Source organism: Chrysochloris asiatica, unplaced genomic scaffold, assembly GCF_000296735.1.
Source record: "Chrysochloris asiatica unplaced genomic scaffold, ChrAsi1.0 scaffold00015, whole genome shotgun sequence".
NCBI lineage: Eukaryota > Metazoa > Chordata > Mammalia > Afrosoricida > Chrysochloridae > Chrysochloris > Chrysochloris asiatica.
This window is the reverse complement of record NW_006408533.1, coordinates 1,185,730-1,195,235: the sequence shown is the minus strand read 5'-3', so window position 1 is coordinate 1,195,235 and position 9,506 is coordinate 1,185,730.

The window sequence follows — 9,506 nt, the reverse complement described above, 5'->3', positions numbered from 1 at the left end:
GGTCTGATGGAGTGACAGTGAAGACAAAAGCACGTGGGTGGATTTAAGACGCACGCATGCAGGAAGGAGAGCTGAAAGGACTGACTGGAAGAATAAATGGGGGGTTGTTGGCTTGAACAACCAGGATTTACTGAAATTAGGACAATTCGAAAATTGGGCATGTTGGGTTCAAAGTGTCTAGTTAGTATCTAAGTGGAGATACAAAACAGGTAGTTGGAGTTGGGTTCACAATAGAACAGAAGTATGTACAGCAGATAGCTCATAGAAAGCCTCCTGACACTTGCGTGTTTATAGAATCAATATCACTCCCCAGTTATAGATGAGGAGTAGTTTGACACCGGAAAGAAAAATGCCAATTAATTTCTCTGGCCTGCTATGTTGCTGTTGTTAAGTGTTGTCAAGTCAGTTCAGACTCATAGCCACCCTGTATAGTGTTTCTGAGGAGTAACTGGTAGGTTTGAACTGACAGTCTTGTGGATTTTAGAGAATTACACGGTGTTTTATATCTGAGTGCAGAAGCCGCTTCAAGCAAGAGAGGATGAGGAGGACAAGATGAGAGCTTAAGCCAGTTTGCTCACTCACGTGTTAGCTGTGTTCCATAATGTGGTGCTGGAGCAAGAAGGGCTCCAGGAAATGCACACTCTGGTTTTTCAGCCCTGAAAATCAGGGGGGCAGCAGCCTGGGTAAAGTGATTTTGGTGATTCATTGCAATTTGCAACCAAATTATCTGTTGTAAGTATGTTAATTCAAGCAACCATTTTCAGGTAGTCGAGGTGGCTCTTTAGGATAAGCACTGGACTGAGAATCTCAAGGTTGCCAGTTTGAGCCCACCAGCCACTCCAAGTAAGAAAGATAAAGCATTCTTCCCCAGCAAAGATTTATAACCTTGGAAACCCTATATAGCAGGGGCAGTGGATGTCCGGCCCACTGGCCATATAAGGCCTGCGAAATCATTTGGTCAGGCCCTGCCAACACAACTGCACTCAGTACTCAAAATTCAATAAGTCTAGGAGCTTTTTTCATAGCAATATAGATTTATCTTGAGTGAATCATAATAATAATGTAAATTTTGAAGGATAAGCAAAGAATGTCCATTTCTGGACAGACAGGACACATACAATTACAAGACAGGACAGACTGCTCTTCGGCTGATAGAGGCCCGCCTGCCTGTACTGTGGTGACTTAGAGGAGAGTCAGTTCCAGGCAGGTTTGGAGTGCGCGCGTTGTGAGAGTGTTAACACACTGAGGTGATACTACAGCCATCTGGTGATGAGATGTGATGAGATGATTCCTCGTGACCTTGATGACCTCGTCTCCAATGACTGATGACGATGTGCTGACTTATTTGTAGACACAGAGGGCACAATACTCTGGTACAGTCTTTATCCACACATTCATAATCAACAATCTTCACAAAAACTTAATCTCAGATGAAGATAAAGGAAATTACACAACACAGAAAAGACCTCAAGAGTCAATGATATGAGTATGGGATACGTTCCAAATCCAAGATGCAGGACACAAACAGCTGTCAAAGCAAAATTGTCACGTCACTGAAGACACCCACACTGGATAGTTTTTGCAACGTTAAGTGGTGTGACATCCTACAGAAGATGACCACAAAGAAAAGAAAAGTTGATGCAGAGTGTCGATCTTTCCAAGAGAAATGAACATGTGATTGTTTTTAGGTTAAAGTCAAAGGCAAACCTGGGTGCCTAGTTTGTGGTGAGGTGTTAACAGTAATGAAAAAAGTCCATCTGGAGTGTCATTACAGCACAAAACATGTTAAACTCAATGAATTAGGAGGCCAAATGCATCTGGATAAAATCCGTGCTTCAGCGGAGTTTGGACTCACAAGCTGCTTTCACTAGGCCTCTTGTGACACAGACAACGTTATTCAGAAGAGTTATGTAGTGAACAAACTAATCAGCTAATCACAAAGAAGCTGAGGCCCACGTGGAGCGACAGTTTGTGGAAGAGTGCAGGCATAGTAAAATTGTTTCAGAGTTTGTCTTGCAGAACTGTCTCAGATCAGATTACTGATTTATCACAAGATATTGTAAAAATATTGAAGGTTTCTGCAGGAGATTTCCAATTTTTCTCTCTGGTTTGTGACAAGACAACAGACATAACACACACTGTCCACCTGGTCATGTTTGTTCTTGGGATAACTGCAGAGTTTGACATATGAGAGTAACCACTGTTGCTTAGAGCCATGCACAGCACTATAAGAGGTAAGAACTTGTTTGAAGGATTTGTTTTATCAATGAAAACACTTGAGATAACATTTGAAAAGCTAAGTGGCCTTACCATAAATGCAACTCCAATCATGGCTGGCAAAAAGGGTTAATTGCATTTGTTCAGAAAGAAATGAATCGTCTCAGTCTTGACCCAAGTGATTTAATTATATGCCACTGCATCATATACTAACAAAGTCTCTGCGGCTCAACAATGTGATGTCAACAGTAGTGTCATGCATACATTTTGTCAGAAGCAAAGGGTTTAACAACCACCAGTTAAAGGAGTTATTGAATGATCTTGGCTCTGAGTATGGTGATCTTGTTTATCACTGTGGTATGGTGGCTGAGTTGTAGGAACATGCTCATGAGGTTTTATGAATTGTGCGATGAAGTCAAGCAGTTCCTGGAGATGAAAGGAAACCCTGTCAGGGAACTCGATGACAGCAAGTAGCATTCATGGTGGACATTCCTACCAAGTACCTCTCTGAGCTGAACATCAAGCTGCAGTCAGCTTCTCAGCTCCCTGCTTTCAAACATGAAATCATTTGAAGCTAAATATAAGGCTGTGGAAAGTGCAACTGGAAAGGAATAGCATGGTGCATTTCCCCACTCTGGAAGGACAAACGCCTTCCACGACACTTGAATATGCTGGTGAATGTGTGAAACTAATTGAGGCATTTAATGAAAGATTCAAGGATGTTAAAATAAGCTATTGGAATCGAACTTCTTTGCTACACTGTTCAGTGTGGAACCAGTTGATGTGCCTGATAACCTACAATATGAAATCACTCACATCATAAAGCTGATTCCTAGTGAGTCAGCTAAATGTATCCTCACTGATAAGAGAACTCTTGATACTTCTTGGCACACTGGGTAATTTTTCATTATTTTGTATGGGTGTGTGAAAAACAAGAACTAGTTGCATCATAAATGTCATAGTGTCAAAACCTAGAACAAGAATTCTGTGTCTAAATTTGGGTTTTCCAGAAGTAGGCATAATGTAAGGACTTGAGTGCAAGCAGTTCATTTGGGAGGGGAGGGAACATCAGTATAGGGGATAGGAAGCTGTGGAACTGAGGGGCAGCCCATAGAATGTTCTAGGAGCTTGGAGATTAATCTTGCTGGAGATACTCTGGAAACCAGGGCTGAACACTGGAAGAGAGGGAACCCGGATACCGCCTTCAGTAAGTGAATGGTGGAGGGTGCTCCTGCGAGGGCTATTCCCTCACTGGTTGACATGTCCACGCACAGGCATGCAACGCGGACTTCAGCAGCCAAAGCAACGCAGACCTGGTGTTTGAAAGCTAGGGCAGTGTGCCCCGAAGTGGTGAGGGCAAGGAGCTCTGAGATGGTCACTAGCAGTCTCGAATCAATTTCTCAGTTTGAACTGTGTCTTACTTATGTGCCCAGCAATGCTAAACACCATAAGAGAATTACTTTCTCTGGAATGGCAAATCAGGAAAAGTGGTACCATAAATAAATCAAGAGTAGAATGTTGTTGTTGTTGTTAAATGCAATCGGGTCAATTCAGACCCGTAGCAACCTTGTATAGGGTTTCTGAGGAGCAGCTGGTGAGCTTGAACTGCCGATCTTGCAGTTCAAATGACTTTGCAGTCTGGAGCATTAACCCACAGCGCCACACCAGGACTCAGATACTTTTTATTAGGCCTTTGACTTTCATGCTTTGAAATTTAAATTCCTTTCCTAGGAATAAATCAAACCACAAGAGCCTTTCACTCCATGTTTTGCATTGTTATTAGTAGTAGTAACATTAGCAATGATATTCTCATAGAATTTTTCCATCCAAGGAGGTAATTTCTGTTTCAGGCTTCTTGAGTTTTCTAAACACATGACAGAAAACGTTCATGCTTAAAACTCAGCTGAGATTATAGGCCCAAGGGAGAAAGAAGTGGTTCATATTCAAGCTACGTTTAATAATAAAGATTCTTCTTTAAAGGGATGGCAATGGGGGAGGGGCTTTTCTCTTATTGTGGGGAAGAGATGGATTATGGGACACTAAGGAGCTATCACAGAAGATTTAGGGCCAGGAAGCTTCTGGTACAGAAGTCCCACAGTGCACTTCAGCTTCCTGACTGAAACTAGAATGTATGTTTAACAATTCTGAAGTTGAATGCCAGATAACGTTCGGTCCCTTATTCTTCCAGAACCTAGACTTTATTTCTGAGGAATCATAGTTCCTATAGGAATAGGATATACATACTGAGATTTTCATTGGAAATGGATAACTTATCTCTGTAATACCACCAGATGCTCCATATTGCTGTCAAGGAATGCATGCTCCCTGAGTATGAACTGTTAAAGTGATTCACTAATTTTAGCCTAAGCCTTTTGAGCAAGGGGTGGTTGACTCTGTAAACGTGTGCAGTTCTATCTGTGTGCATTCGTGAAGATTGAAGTGATGCAGGAAGTTCTGGCCCTTTATTCTCTCAAAGTCTCAATTCTCATTTTACCAAGGACTCAACATACAGTCCAATAAACCACACATTCAGAATGCATGGGGGAATAAAACCTCTGACAATGTTAAAGGTACATTTTATAGTCTCAGGTCATAAATGTCTTTATAAGGAAGGGAGAAAAAAAGATCCAGTAAATACATTTTTCATCTCAAGACCCTGCCTTCTACTTTGAGAAAGAAATTGAATACATGATTGGCAGGGATATTCCAATTTGATCTGAGCTCTCATCTTTGCTTTCCATCCACAAGCCTGCAGGCATTATGCTGGCATATTGTTTGGCAAAGGGAGACACTGAAACTATAAATACCTGACATTTACCACCCCTGATGGAGCAGTGGGTTAAATACTGAGTTGCTAACTGAAAGGTTAGCAAACCCACCAGCTACTCCCTGGGAGAAAGATGAGGTTGTCTTCTCCTATAAAGATTTGCAGTTTTGGAAATTCTAGAGAGTCACTATGAGTTGGAATTGACCCAACAGACTTAGGTAGGTTCATACTCTTTCCATTATCATCCATGTTAAGAAAAAAATTTCTTCTTTGAATTTCTCTGTTGTGGGGTAGGGTGGTGAAAGCCTCAACTGGCAGCTTCTACTACAGAGGTTCTTCTTAATTTGAGATTTAGCTTATTTATATACACAGCAATACTATACAACATAAGGGGAAAATACTTTCTTTGCTGTTTGCTTCGGTAGAATTGCAAATCAGGAAAAGCAGCAACATAAATCACAAGTGGAATTGTTGTTGTTAAGTGCCATCGAGTTGGCATTTATGTATAACAGAACAAAACACTACCCGGTCCTGGGCCAACCTCGTAATCATTACGCCTGAGCCCACTGCTACGGCCACTATGCCAATCCATCTGGTAGCGGGGGTTCTTCCTTGTTTTCACTGACCCTCCACTTTACCAAACATGATATCCATCTCTAGTGACTGGTCCCTCCTGATAATATGTCTGAAGTATGAGAGTCGAAGTCTGGCCATCCTGGCTTCTAAGGAGCGCTCTGGCCGTACTTCTTCTAGTACACTCTGGCTATACTGAACAGCACATCAGGAAAAATGGCAACATAAATAACAATTAGAATAGGATACTCTTTAATGAAGCTTTTGACTTTCATGCTGTTGAACGTTTAAATTTCTTTCCTATAAATAATTAAAACCACAAGAAAGTATATGGCTTCTAAGGCTTTCGCTACACATTTTGCTGTAAATAGGAATATTAATAATGATATTCTCATAGCATGTTTATAACCAGGGAGGTAAGTTCTGTCTCAGACTTCTTGACTATTCTAAACCCATGACAGAAAACGTGCATGCCTAAGCCTCAACTGGGATTTTTAGGAGACTTGACCTTAGAGCAGTTTAAATCCTACAAATGCTGCCTAAGTCCTTCATGGAGAAGCCTTATGAAAGTTTCAAACACAAAGATGGCCAACTTCCAAGGTCAAGGAGAAAGAAGAGTGCAGGCTGGAATAATCATTGAGGTTAAGCTGTTATTAAGAGAGCAGATTAGGAAGAAAGACTTGGGGATCTAATTTTGAAAATTCAACCAATGAAAACATTTTGTATTGCAACAGTCCAATCTCATTGTGCATGGAATCAAGTTGAATCTGGAGTGGATTACATGGCAGCTATCAGAAGCACCAGAAAGACAGCATGTTACAATATTCAAAGCCTCCAAGAAGTGTCTTGATTTTTTTTTTTTTTCTGGAAACACATCCCACGCTTGGCGTTGGTTTGGAGTTATTCAGGTGTTGACATGTTCTGCAATCCTGGCTGTGTCTGTTGGCTTAGCACCAATTCCGAGGCGATAATGAGAAACTGTCCCCTCGCCTAAGGCAGTTTACAGAATTGGTTGTTGAGTCCCATCAGCCGGCCACCCACGTATTTCAAGTGCTGTGATTTTTACTCTGATCTATCTGGATCGCAGTGGGTCTCTAAGAGCTGGGTTATTTAAACAGCTTCTCTCTGTCTTGAAAACTGTGGGTAGATCTTGGTGGATTTTTATTTAGTGACATCAGGGGCAAAGTTCAGTTAAAATGATTCTGAAAGGAAGTGGACATGCACTTTTAAGGGACTAATTTGGCAGTAGCTAATAACTACCATGGAGTCCTGGTGTGGCATTGTGGGTTAATGCGCCAGACTGCAAAGCCGTTTAAACTGCAAGGTCGGCGGCTCAAGCTCACCAGCTGCTCCTCAGAAACCCTATACAGGATCGCTATGGGTCGGAACGGACTCGATGGCACTTTACAACAACAACAACAATAACCACCATTAAAATGTTCATATCCTTTGACCTATAGTTTTATATTGAAGAAAGAATCCTAAGAAAATAAATAAGTTTACATTGTTGTTGTTGTGAAGTGCCGTCGAGTCCGTTCCCACCCATAGCGACCCTGTATAGGGTTTCCAAGGAATAGAGGGTGAGCTTGAACAGCCGACCTTGCAGTTCAAATGGCTTTGCAGTCTGGCACATTAACCCACAGCTAGCCATTTTCATTCATTTCGAAGGAGCATTCTGGGTCTATTTCTTCCAAGACAGGTTTGTTCTTCTGGCACTCTATGCTATATATATTTTTTGACTACATTCATTCTAGTGTTACTTATAATTGCAAAAAAAAAAAAAGTTTAACAGCTTAATTGTCTAGTTGTTGTTGTTAAGTGCTATGGAGTCGGTTCTGAACCATAGTGACCTTGTTGTACAGGGTTTCCGAGGCTATAAATCTTTATGGGAGCAGAATGCCTTATCTTTCTCCCGAGGACTGGTTGGTAGTTTTGAACTGTTGACCTTAAGTTTCGCAGCCCGATTCGTAACCACTAAGCAACCCGAGCTCCTTAATTGTGTAGTTATTGGGGGTTAAATGCATTATGATAAAGTCATCTGATGAACTGAACTGACTGTAGTCAGTTAAAGATCTAGGGAACAAAATACAGTTTTAAGAACCATATAAAAATAATATAAACAGTATAATTATGATTTTTGTAAGGAAACGAAGATACGTTAAAAACAGACTAACAACTTAGGAAATGTGATATGTGAAATAATCAACAAAAAGGACAAATACTGAATGACTCTTATTATATCTAAAATAAGCAAATGCATAGAGACAAAAGTAGAGTCATGTTTAGTGGGAGTTGGGGGAAATAGTGATAGGGGTTATTGTTCAAAGTTTTGGAAATATATAGAGGTGATGGCCGTACAACCACCATGGTGAATGTACTTGATATCACTGAGCTGTACACTTAAAATAGTTAAAATGACAAAACTTTATGTTGTATATACATATATAGATATATACATGCATCTCTAAGTTTGTATATATATAAGTTTTCAATTATGTATATATACTCCACCAGCTTCTCCTTGGAAACCTTACACAGGGTATGAGCTGGCATCTAGTCGAAGGTACTTAACAACACAAGGACTAACCAATATAACCAAACATGAGCAGATCTGAGTGATGGGATTATGGGTAATTTGAATGCTTTTCTGTTTCTTCTATAATGAAATGGTCTCCTGGAGAGGTACCAAGGTCCCCATTCAACACAGGATAGGTAGCAGGCCCTGAGGGATGCTGTGTTAGGGCAATGGTTCAATTGTTGTTGTTGTTTGGTGTATTAGAGTTGGAATCATAGCAACTCACAGGTTTTCTGAGGAATGACTGGTGGGTTTGAACCACCAACTTTGTGGTTAGCAGTCTGGTGCTTATCCTACAGGGCTACACCAGGACTCTCTTCAATTATATGACTTTAAATCCTGTTCTTTCTGAAAACATTGATTCTCATGAAAAAAACCCATCAGGTTCCAAGAACTTGATCTTTCCCTGCATGGAAATCATCCATTTTCGCTACATGAAATCCATGGTTCTCTTCTCTGGGTTCCTGGTGTTAACCTGAGTGATGAAATGGATGAATACATCAATAAATAATATTATTTTAAAAATTACCCCACACATATCCTGGCTCCAATTCATCCCTCCTAGGAAAGAATATGGCCTTTTCTGGGGCTAGTAAAAGGAGAACTGAGAGGGCTAGAGTAGTTGGCAGAAATTTTTGGAGTTATAAACTTCCCTGAAAGGAGGATATGAGATATCGGACCAGCCAGACACACTATCCAGACACTCTGCAACACACTCGAGAAAGCAAGTGAAATGGATTTGGATGATAATCCTGGAACCCAGAACTTCAAAGGAAAGGAAGAAGAAATAGGCTAAATACTGATGAGAAGAAGTGATGAAAACATTGAGCAAGGAGGCAACTGGCGGCAACTAGCACCCTTATGAATTAGTACTTAAGGTGTTCCCATGCAGGGTTCCCATAGGGCAGGACTGAGAAAACTGGCTCTGCTCACCTAAGACTGCACCAACACCCACACCAGAGAGGTGGGAGCTCCTCCCTTACCTTACACAACTTCTTGTTCTTTATAGAGCAGGTGCCCCAACCCTGTGGCTTCCTTGGTCATTGGCGCCCACCCTGACCACTCATCAGTGCATGTCCCCGGGGCACAAGCACTGCATCCTCACCGCAGCTGTGTACGGTGGTCAGCAAATGCAGTACTCTGTTGCTTTTGTTTCCTTTTTCTCTTTTTAATTATTTTCTTTCTTAGGTTTTCCCTTTTGCCCCCTTGTTATTTTATTTTTATTCTTTCTCTTCTCTTATCCCCTCCCCATCTTTTTTTTTTCCCCTCAGAAATTGAGCATAAGCTTCCTACCTAGTCATACCCACACTTCATTCCACCTACTCCAGCACCGCTGGATCGATGACAGCAGACAGCCAACACCTCCCCTGACAG